This window comes from Hoplias malabaricus, chromosome 6 (genome assembly GCF_029633855.1).
Source record: "Hoplias malabaricus isolate fHopMal1 chromosome 6, fHopMal1.hap1, whole genome shotgun sequence".
Lineage (NCBI taxonomy): Eukaryota > Metazoa > Chordata > Actinopteri > Characiformes > Erythrinidae > Hoplias > Hoplias malabaricus.
This window is the reverse complement of record NC_089805.1, coordinates 47565278-47577777: the sequence shown is the minus strand read 5'-3', so window position 1 is coordinate 47577777 and position 12500 is coordinate 47565278. Positions and strand designations below refer to the sequence as shown.

The following is a 12500-nucleotide window of genomic DNA, read 5'->3' as shown; positions in this document are numbered from 1 at the left end:
CCATGTCTGATCCACTCATACCAGAGCAACACATTAATTGTGCTTGTGCAATGCATGGGACCTACACTACTGGACTGTTTGGTCCCTGGTTGGATTTTCACTACCACAACCTCACCCCAAGAAATGTATCTGGAATCAAAACAAATCGCGCTAGGTGGGGGTCCTCTAGGGGTACTGCCCATTGAAGAACAGGGTGAAATCTGGCAAAAAAAAGCATGCAGCGCAAGAAACGGACACTATTCTGTAAATGCTGAACTACAAAATGCTCCTACATTGTAAATGGAGCTGATGAAATGAACAGTGAGTATAGACACAAGGTGTTCCTAACAAAACTGCCTGGTCCGAGAGTGCTTCCATCAAGTCTGAAAACAGAAACTTTAAAACAATATAAATCACATCACAGCATTGCAGAGACAGGTTTAAGAGCCCACTGTTCAGATGTATACAGTGAACAAACAGCTTTCCAGGAACTTTCCATCAATATGAGCTTCTCCACTCCATGGAATTCACTGGACCTAGGTGACAAAAAATATATATATATCAAATGAAATTTTCTTATGCCTAAATTTTAATAAATATTTTGCTCTTTTACCAACATCTTTTTTGGCACAAATTGCATGATTTAATAAGGCTGTTTTTCTTATAACATGCAAAAGAGAAAACAGACCTACATTGGAACTCAAAATGGTATCAAGCCCCAAATTAGGATTATTGGCTATTTTTTTGCAAAAAGTGATTAAAATAACAATTTAAATAGATAAAATTGTTTTCTCCCAATCCAACAAAAAATGCCCAAAATAACTACTGCCTCAGAATTATTAAACACCTTTTAAAACCCTTTGTGACAGGTGTAATTAATACTTAGTAGAGTACATTTTTACTATTTCTTTATACTTGAGTGAATCCATCTCATTCATAAAACAAGTACGTTCATAAATATCATTCAATTACATGTTTCTTGATGGATTCCTAATATATGATCACACTGCACGATTGTAGCCCCGATTTTCTCGTCAAAGACTGTTTTAGGGGATCACGGGAACAACCCTTAGGTCAGAGGCAAATCAACACTATCCCGATTGCTACGTGTGAACCGGTGAAAGATGTGATACAAGAGCTTGCCCAGAAATCGCTGATGCCATGCAAACAGCCAATAAATATCCAGTAGTATGAGACTTGTGACTGACAGTGAGCGAAGAGACAAGCTCCCATCAATGAGAATTTGAGGCATAGGCTGATGAGAAGAAGAACTACACTGTTGTCTGTGTTGTGTCTACTGGTCCTGTTCTGTATGTATTTTAAGATCTTTGTAATTACTGCATTGTACTCTCTGCACTAATGTTCTGGAGTCAAATATGGAGTCAAAAAAAGGATAAAAATTTTTAATTTGTAAAACAATACTCACAAATGTAACAGACTTTGTAACGGTGTTTGAGCAACTACATACACGTTAAAATCCACAAATGTATACGTCAAATTTAAAACAACAACTACAATAATAACTTAAATTCACAAATGTTTAAAAAAGATTTGCATTTGTAAATGAAATGTTGTGAATGTGTGAATCAGTAAAATACTTAAAATGTGCAAGAGCAAACCTTTTTTAAAGGTTCCAAATGTGACAGTGGGAGTTTTTGAATGAGATGGAAAAAAACACACATTCGCCTTCTCTGCTGCGTGTGTGAATCTCTTTTTGCAGTTGCGGATTAAAGACCCTGTTTTGACGGCCAATTGATGGACCAATAGGAAAGCTTTAGCTGGACCAATCAGATCGCAAGGTTTGTTTAACCAATCGGATTTGTTGCTGTCAACCATAGCGCTTTTCCACCAAAAGAACTCTGGTTCTTGAACCAGTTCTGTTCCTGATTCTTGGAACATTGGTTCTTTCCAGTGAACCACCGCATTTCTACACATTTTGAGGGGAACCAGGAATACGTCATGAGCGGGGGACACTATGGCTGAGTTCAGAGGCGTCCTGCTGACCTTGTGAACAGCGGAGAAACGTAACCAAGAGCCCAGAGCTTCAAATACAGCGTTATCGCCCAGTGGAGCTTGACAGGGTCATTCACAACGTTTCATATAAATAAATAATAGGAAAAAACAGGAACATGCCCCATTTTTATGTGTTTCTGGTGAAGTTAGGCGCAATGTCATGTGGGTTGATCAAAGCCGCGGCTCTTGTTTACGTTTCTCTGCTGTCCGTATAAACGCGGCGGTTCACTGGAAAGAATCAAGGTTCCAAGAATCAGGAACGGAACCGGTTCAAGGACCTGAGTTCATTTTGTGGAAAAGCGCTATGGTTGACAGCAACAAATCAATGTTCCAATTGGTTAAACAAACCTCGCGATCTGCTTGGTCCAGCTAAAGATTTCCTATTGGTCCATCAATTGGCCGTCCAAACCGGGTCTTTAATCCGCATCTGCAAAAAGAGATTCGCACACGCAACAGAGAAGGAGAATGTGTGGATTTTTCCAGCTCATTCAAAATCTCACACTGTCACATTTGGAACTTTAAAAAGGTTTGCTCTTGCACATTTTAAGTATTTTACTGATTCACAATATTTCATTTACAAATGCAAATCTTTTTTACACATTTGTGAATTTAAATTATTATTGTAGTTGTTGTTTTAAATTTGTGCATTCCAATACATTTGTGGATTTTAGTTTTACGTGTATGTAGTTGCTCAAGTGCAGTTACAAAGTCCATTACATTTGTGAGTATTGATTTAAAATGCACCAGAGCAAACCTTTATGTTCCAAATGTGACAAAAAATGCACACATTCACCTTCTCTGCTGCTTGTGTAAATCTCTTTTCACAGTTGTGAATTTTTGACCCTGATTGGCCAACTGATGTACCAATAGGAAAGCTTTAGCTGTACCAATCAGATTGTGAGGTATGTTTAACCAATCAGAACATTGATTTGTTGCTGTCAATCACAGCGCTATTTCACCAAAAGAACTCTGGCTCCTAAACCGGTACCATTCCTGATTCTTGGAACCTTGGTTCTTTCCAGTTAACTGCTGCGTTTCTACACGTTTAAAGGGGAAACAGGTATACGTCATTAGCGGGGGAGTCGTTGTGCCTGAATACAGCGCCAGCGCCAAAGACTGTTAGACTCATTGTTAGAGTCATTGTTTATTCTTTGTTTACCATGGAGTCAGACCCGAGTGAGATATAATACTGTGTAAATGTTGCCGAGTTCAGAGCCGTCCTCCTGAGCTTGTGAACAGCGGAGAAACGTAACCGAGAGCTGCGGCTCTGACCAACACAAATGGAACCGCACACAAACAGCACCAGAAACAAAAAAAAACAGGGCGTGTTCCTGTTTTATTTCCTTTTATTTATTTATTTGAAACGTTGTAAATTACCCTGTCAAGCTCCGCAGTGCAATAACGCTGCATTTGAAACTCAGCTGGGAACAAACTTTTCTGGGTCGCGAACAAGTTTGTGTAGATGGAAACATACCAAACGGTTCCAAATTCACCTTGCGAACTGGAACCGTTCTGGTTCCTTTTTGGTGGAAATGCACTATCAAAGATACAATAGAGTAGGGGTCCCCAATTACTTTTCCTCAAGGGCCACATCCAACAAACATCGTAAAGGCAGGGTGTCATTCTCATATTTTTTCATACAGTACTTTACAAGATTTATTATTTCGGTTAATATATTAAGCCTATTTAAATCGGTATGCCTTACTAACTACAGTTATTTTATTTTACAAACACTTCAATGAGAGAAGTGATAGTGGCAGGTGGAAACGAGATACCTGAATTTTTGTATTTAAATTGTATCAGCAGCAAATTGCAAGAATGCAAACCCCAGCCTTGTACGTGTAACGAGACCAATGGCCTGATGTGGCAGCAAGTCCAGTTTATATTATTAAATTTATTCAAACTAGGAACTATGACTAAACCTTAACTACATCAGTGGCATAGCCACAAATTGATCTTTGGGTGGGCCTGTGTAAAAGTGTGTGGGCACAATTATTCTTTCTATAATAATAAGCAGTGTGATTTATGAAATTGTAGGCTGCCAACTTTCTGAAACCAAATTTAGGGACACATTTATAGCTGTACTGTTTTAAATACTTCACTAATTACAATTAGATCTAAAGTGAATGCATCGTATTGGTCTAAGTGGTCTAAAAGACAATATATTATCCTTATTACATTACCATAGTTAACTTATGACGAATAAAAATGTTATATCATTATTTTTAAACACATTTGCTGCTGATGTTTTACAGCTTACTGTCATGTCCTATACATAATATACAGTCTGCTTATTTAGGACTTCTGTATTTGTCTTATGTGAAATTATCTGACGTGATTATAGTAGTAGTAAACTTGTAGTTTCTTTAGGACATGGTGCTAACATTAGTTCTATCTAAAAGCAAAGTTGCTTTCTCAGCATGGGCCTGCTGCTCTTAGCCCCGCCACAAAACAAACCGCTGTAGGAGGGGCTGAGACTCCATTGGCTGCAGAACTAAATCATGGACAGTTAATACAGGTGAGGACCAATGAGAAGCATGTTCTGTGGAGTACCAAATTCAAACTAGACCCTCAGTGACATCAGTCATGAGGTAATGTACACTGTAGTTTGGAAACGCTGTCTGTATATTGACCTGTGAGTGTACTGCTGTAGTAGGAGTGTCTCCCTAGAAGTGGTCCCTACGATGCTAGACCTGACAGTGTGTGTCATTAATATAAGCTTAAAGAGCTGTGTCAGAAAAAAAAAATAATAATAACAAATTCAAACTAGACCCTCAGTGACATCAGTCATGAGGTAACGTGCACTGTAGTTCAGAAACGCTGTCTGTATATTGACCTGTGAGTGTACTGCTATAGTAGGAGTGTCTCCCTAGAAGGGGACCCCTCTATGCTAGACCTGACAGTGTGTGTCATTAATATAAGCTTAAAGAGCTGTGTCAGAAAAGAAAATAATAACAAATTCAAACTCAATCCTCAGTGACATCAGTCATGAGGTAATGTACACTGTAGTTTAGAAACGCTGTCTGTATATTGACCTGTGAGTGTACTGCTATAGTAGGAGTGTCTCCCTAGAAGGGGACCCCTCTATACTAGACCTGACAGTGTGTGTCATTAATATAAGCTTAAAGAGCTGTGTCAGAAAAGAAAATAATAACAAATTCAAACGCAATCCTCAGTGACATCAGTCATGAGGTACCGTACACTGTAGTTTAGAAACGCTGTCTGTATGTTGACCTGTGAGTGTACTGCTATAGTAGGAGTGTCTCCCTAGAAGGGGACCCCTCTATGCTAGACCTGACAGTGTGTGTCATTAATATAAGCTTAAAGAGCTGTGTCAGAAAAGAAAATAATAACAAATTCAAACTAGACCCTCAGTGATATCAGTCATGAGGTAATGTACACTGTAGTTCAGAAACGCTGTCTGTACATTGACCTGTGAGTGTACTGCTATAGTAGGAGTGTCTCCCTAAAAGGGGACCCCTCTATGCTAGACCTGACAGTGTGTGTCACTAATATAAGTTTAAAGAGCTGTGTCAGAAAAGAAAATAATAACAAATTCAAACTAGACCCTCAGTGACATCAGTCATGAGGTAATGTACACTGTAGTTCAGAAACGCTGTCTGTATATTGACCTGTGAGTGTACTGCTATAGTAGGTGTGTCTCCCTAAACGGGGACCCCACTATGCTAGACCTGACAGTGTGTGTGTGTGCATATTTGACCAAAACCTTTTCAATAGTTCCGTCCTGAGAGGGTCCCCACAATGTAAGGCCTGAGAGTGTGTGTAACTAGTACCATCCCTAAGGCCTCACCCAAAAACAATGAACTATCACAATTTTGTACCAGAGAAATTAACTTCAACTGACCACAATGACCTGCCTCACTAAAACCTATTTCAGTGACTATATGGATATGAAACCTTTTTAAGTACCTCCAAGTCAGAGGACGGAGCTCCAGCGCTGAGCACAGGACCGGAAGCTCAGTGGGTTTGTTCTACCATGTCCATCATGTCAGCGGTGTCCTCTCATGCCTTCTACAGAGATTTCAAACAACAGTAAAACATTTCGGTGAACGGCACACAAAAATACATCAGTATTTAAAGTGCAATACATTTTACAACATGTTTAATCTCTCATCAGTTAAACAGTTACTGAGTCAAATTGACTTGACATGGATACACCATGGTATTAAAAAACGTAAGACACATTTATCCTGACACAAGTGACAATTTCAGATTATACCACCAATACAACCGCCAATACAACCTGAAAGAGCTGTGTCAGAAAAGAAAATAATAACAAATTCAAACTAGACCCTCAGTGACATCAGTCATGAGGTAATGTACACTGTAGTTCAGAAACGCTGTCTGTATATTGACCTGTGAGTGTACTGCTATAGTAGGAGTGTCTCCCTAGAAGCGGACCCCACTATGCTAGACCTGACAGTGTGTGTCACTAATATAAGCTTAAAGAGCTGTGTCAGAAAAGAAAATGATAACAAATTCAAACTAAACCCTCAGTGATATCAGTCATGGGGTAATGTACACTGTAGTTCAGAAACGCTGTCTGTATATTGACCTGTGAGTGTACTGATTTAGTAGGAGTGTCTCCCTAAACGGGGACCCCACTATGCTAGACCTGACAGTGTGTGTCACTAATATAAGTTTAAAGAGCTGTGTCAGAAAAGAAAATAATAACAAATTCAAACTAAACCCTCAGTGACATCAGTCATGAGGTAATGTACACTGTAGTTCAGAAACACTGTCTGTATATTGACCTGTGAGTGTCCTGCTGTAGTAGGAGTGTCTCCCTAGAAGCGGACCCCTCTATGCTAGACCTGACAGTGTGTGTCACTAATATAAGCTTAAAGAGCTGTGTCAGAAAAGAAAATAATAACCAATTCAAACTGGACCCTCAGTGACATCAGTCATGAGGTAATGTACACTGTAGTTCAGATAAACTGTCTGTATATTGACCTGTGAGTGTACTGCTGTAGTAGGTGTGTCTCCCTAAACGGGGACCCCACTATGCTAGACCTGACAGTGTGTGTCACTAATATAAGCTTAAAGAGCTGTGTCAGAAAAGAAAATAATAACCAATTCAAACTAGACCCTCAGTGACATCAGTCATGAGGTAATGTACACTGTAGTTCAGATAAACTGTCTGTATATTGACCTGTGAGTGTACTGCTGTAGTAGGTGTGTCTCCCTAAACGGGAACCCCACTATGCAAGACCGGACAGTGTGTGTGTGTGCACATTTGACCAAAACCTTTTCATAGTTCCGTCCTGAGAGGGTCCCCACAACGTAAGACCTGAGAGTGTGTGTAACTAGTACCATCCCTAAGGCCTCACCCAAAAGCAATGAACTATCACAATTTTGTACCAGCGAAATTAACTTCAACTGACCACAATGACCTGCCTCACTAAAATCTATTTCAGTGACTATATGGATATGAAACCTTTTAAATACCTCCAAGTCAGAGGACGGAGCTCCAGCGCTGAGCACAGGACCGGAAGATCAGTGGGTTTGTTCTACCATGTCCATCATGTCAGCGGTGTCTTCTCATGCCTTCTACAGAGATTTCAAACAACAGTAAAATATTTTGGTGAACGCCACACACAAATTCATCAGTATTTAAAGTGCAATACATTTACAACATGTTTAATCTCTCATTAGTTTAACAGTTACTGAGTCAAATTGACTTCACATGGATACACCATGGTATTAAAAGACGTAAGACACATTTATCCTAACGAGTGACAATTTCAGATTATACCACCAATACAACCGCCAATACAACCTGAAAGAGCTGAATCAGAAAAGAAAATAATAACCAGTTTAAACTAGACCCTCAGTGACATCAGTCATGAGGTACCGTACACTGTAGTTCAGAAACGCTGTCTGTATATTGACCTGTGAGTGTACTGCTATAGTAGGAGTGTCTCCCTAGAAGGGGACCCCTCTTTACTAGACCTGACAGTGTGTGTCATTAATATAAGCTTAAAGAGCTGTGTCAGAAAAGAAAATAATAACAAATTCAAACTAGACCCTCAGTGACATCAGTCATGAGGTAATGTACACTGTAGTTCAGAAACGCTGTCTGTATATTGACCTGTGAGTGTACTGCTGTAGTAGGAGTGTCTCCCTAGAAGTGGTCCCTACGATGCTAGACCTGACAGTGTGTGTCACTAATATAAGTTTAAAGAGCTGTGTCAGAAAAGAAAATAATAACAAATTCAAACTAGACCCTCAGTGACATCAGTCATGAGGTAATGTACACTGTAGTCAGAAGCGCTGTCTGTATATTGACCTGTGAGTGTACTGCTATAGTAGGTGTGTCTCCCTAGAAGGGGACCCCACTATGCTAGACCTGACAGTGTGTGTGTGCACATTTGACCAAACCTTTTCAATAGTTCCGTCCTGAGAGGGTCCCCACAACGTAAGACCTGAGAGTTTGTGTAACTAGTACCATCCCTAAGGCCTCACCCAAAAGCAATGAACTATCACAATTTTGTACCAGAGAAATTAACTTCAACTGACCACAGTGACCTTCTCTTACTAAAACCTATTTCAGTGACATATGGATATGAAACCTTTTTAAATACCTCCAAGTCAGAGGACGGAGCTCCAGCGCTGAGCACAGGACCGGAAGCTCAGTGGGTTTGTTCTACCATGTCCATCATGTCAGCAGTGTCTGATTTTCAAAAGAGTTCAGCCTACAGTTAATCAAATATCACAATTTAATATTAAACATTTGGTAACGACAAATGAGACTATCAGTGTAATTAATGAATACACAATCTTTTATTTTAATCTATAAATTATGACATAACCTAACTTCAGTTTTTTGGAATTTTTTTTTAAAAAACTGAAAATTGAAAAATTTTTAAACACATTAGCATTTAGCAGAAAAATAAGAAAATAAAAATAAAAAGCTGAATTTACCTGTACTCCTTTGATACAAATAACTACTCTAGACCTGCTTAAAGGCTGCTAATTTAAAACATTAAGTGAACTATACAGGCAAAAAAACATAATGCATAATTTAATCTTGAAGAAAATATTACACTAGATTACCTTTATAGGAGTTTAAGATACCTCCCCCTCTCACCACACCACCCCATCCTCCTCTCCCCCACTCCTCTCACCCAACCCTCCACCCCCATCCCACCCACTCCCGTAACTTGCCTCCCCATACCTCCCCCCAACCCCTCCACCTCCCCCACTACCCCCATCCCACACCTCCCCTCATCCTACCTACACCACCATCTGATGCTGCCTTGCTATACTTTACCCCTGCCACCACCTTACAGTCACTAAATCCCTTCAGGTTGCTTCGCCTGCATAAAAACTAGTCCACATGTGTAGACCTTCCTCCACTCTTAAATGTCACCCTATGCTCTTCCTTCTTCTGAAAATAAATATTCACTACTGCCATTTGCATTTTTTTTGGCAAATTCTACCACCATATCAGCTATCTCTCTCCTTTTACCAGTCATAGTGCTAACGTTGGAGGTGAGAGTGGAAACACTGAACGTTAGCACTATGACTGGTAAAAGGAGAGAGATAGCTGATATGGTGGTAGAATTTGCCAAAAAAAATGCAAATGGCAGTAGTGAATATTTATTTTCAGAAGAAGGAAGAGCATAGGGTGACATTTAAGAGTGGAGGAAGGTCTACACATGTGGACTATGTTTTATGCAGGCGAAGCAACCTGAAGGGATTTAGTGACTGTAAGGTGGTGGCAGGGGTAAAGTATAGCAAGGCAGCATCAGATGGTGGTGGTAGGTAGGATGTATTTGGAGGTGAAGAAAAGGAAGTGGGTGAGGGCTAAATCACAGATCAGATGGTGGACGTTAAAATACGAAGAGTACGGTGTGTGATTCAGGGAGGAGGTGAGGCAGATGCTAGGTGCGGTGGACGAGGTGATGGACAGATGGACAGAGACTGCAAAAGCAGTGGGGGAATCGGCTACAGGTACTGTGTTTGTTGTATGGACAGAGGAAAGAAGGGAGGAGACTTTGTGCTGGAATGAGGAGATCATGCAGGAAATCTTAAGAAGGAAGTGGTCGACAAAACGGAATTGGAATCTCAAGAGAGATGTCTACAGAAATACAAAAAAAATGCAGCATCAAGCAAACGGAGAAGTGACAAAGGCTAGGGAAAATGCATATGAAAAGTTGTATGAGAATATGGATACTGAGGTTAGAATAAAAGACATGTATCGACTGGCGAGATGAGAGAGGAACAGGATGTGAAGATGTACAGCATGTTAGGATGATAATGAATGTAGAAGGTATTGTGCAGACTAAAGAGGAGATGATATTTGAAGGGTGGAAGGAGTACTTTGAGGAACTGATGAATGTAGAAAATGTGATTTGTGAGGAGAATAGGGAGCATGTTAAGGTTAGTCTGGAGCTATGGAGGAACACAGTAATTCATTCACTCACTTACTGTAAGTATACATCTAAATGTGAATAAACAGTTCTCGTATTCTGAGCTTAGATGCAGATCAGTCGAGGGGTCAGTGCATTACTCTCCCTTTTCTCCTCCCAGATCTTTCCCTTTTCCTCTTTCCACCTGCCCAGGAACGGCTTCTGCTGTCTCCCTCTCCAAAATCTCCCTCCCCCTAAAAGTAAACAAATACAAACAAACCAAATGTTACAAGCAAGTCAGGCTTATAGTACACACCAAATGCTAACTGATTTTCAAATGAAGGAGTTGCAAATATAATCATAGGCTACACTGTCAAACACATTGTTTTAGATTTGCAGATTTTTAACATCTCAAAGCAATTTTATGTGATTTAAACTAATTACAAAAACCCACATATTGGCACTTTAATTGAACTTTCCCGTCTGTCTTTCTCTCTCAAGTGAATGCACTGAAAATACAGTTTTAATAAAACTCTGATTATATGATTCTAATAAAATATCACGTTTACTCTCAATATTAAACATTTACAAATTAAGCGTCACCTTAAACACTTGCCTCTAACTGGCCTCTATAATGTAAACAGCTGAAGTAACTGTCTCTCTGTCTCCAACATGCATTCATGGAAACAGAGTCCTTTAAAAACTTAATTTTACAAAACCAGCCAAATATTCTCTCTATAACCAGTATAAAGTTAGTTAAAGCACGAAAGCTGTTGTTAATGTGACATTTACGGGCCTCTTTCTCTCTGCACTACTCTCACATGGAAATATAGCCCTTTAAAACATTTGAAACAGCTTAATAACTCCCATTCTCTCCATATACACACAAATAAGACTAAATAAGCGTCACATTACCGAGTAAAGCCATATATTTAAGCAATTTTACGTGATTTAAAGTAATTACAAAAACCCACATATTGGCACTTTAATTTAACTTTCCCGTCTGTCTTTCTCTCTCAAGTGAATGCACTGAAAATACAGTTTTAATAAAACTCTCTAACTGTCTCTCTGTCTCCAACATGCATTCATGGAAACAGAGTCCTTTAAAAACTTAATTTTACAAAACCAGCCGAATATTCTCTCTATAACCAGTATAACGTTAGCTAAAGGACGAAAGCTCTTGTTAACGTCACATTTCACGGGCCTCTTTCTCTCTGCACTACTCTCGCACGGAAATATAGCCCTTTAAAACATTTGAAACAGCTTAATAACTCCCATTCTCTCTATATACACACATAAATACGACTAAAATAACCGTCACATTACCGAGTAAAGCCATATATTTAAGCCGTTGTTTATTACCTTTCAGCTCGTCCTGTGCACGACCCAGCAGACTCTTCATGGAACAGAGGGATTATGGGAAGTGTAGTTCCTTTGTAGTTCCGAGTTGCTTTTCCTTCATTCAATGTAGAACGGTGAAAACTACAAACCGCCATTTTATATTCGCTTCCATTACACAGAGCCATTATCTTCAACCAAATGTTCGGCTGAGCTATTTTAATACATAAAAAGTGGACTATATTTACACGTATATGTATTTTACTGTTGAACGTGTCACCATTAAAGACTTTATAACGCTGATGTTTGAACTAAAAATTTTAATTTAAACAATTTAATTCGCCTCCTCACTAACTTACAATATACTACACCAGGATTAATATTTTGTAACTAAATGTGATGTCCATGTACATTTCTTGTTAAGATTATTTTCTATGTTTAAAAGACTAACTAGTTGTGTACGGTGTTTTATTTGTGTTTACCTTGGAGAAGGAGCCATTAATGTAGTGTTTAAAGGACCCTAGTTCATTTAATATGAGTCACTATCAGTGTTGCGTAGATGCAGTAGTGAAGTGTGTATGGACCCCCACGATCTGTGTGTTCATGCAATACCACCGAGTGCCACCGGGGGCGTGGTGAGCAGAGTCACACACAGATGAGACACACGGCTGTCAGGTTTGTGTGAAGCATGGGGGCCAAAAAAAAAACTGCACCACCCATATCAGCATGGCCTCCCGAGTCAGCTGACCCATTTTGGCTGAAAACATTGTGGGGACCAGCAAACCGGTCCCCACC

The 12500-nt window shown here is 39.5% G+C and overlaps 1 long non-coding RNA gene across 1 annotated transcript in view; it reads right to left on the bottom strand.

Moving 5' to 3' along the window:
- The window catches only part of LOC136699039 (uncharacterized), a 9273-nt gene extending 385 nt beyond the window's left edge, over window positions 1-8888 (bottom strand). The window contains exons 1-4 of the long non-coding RNA XR_010803587.1: window positions 8598-8888; window positions 7462-7563; window positions 5923-6024; window positions 1-515 (exon numbers count right to left, since the gene is read on the bottom strand). The exon at window positions 1-515 is cut by the window's left edge and continues 385 nt beyond it. This is a non-coding gene — a long non-coding RNA (uncharacterized lncRNA). The remainder of the gene's footprint in view (window positions 516-5922; window positions 6025-7461; window positions 7564-8597) is intronic.
- Window positions 8889-12500: the final 3612 nt, after the last annotated feature.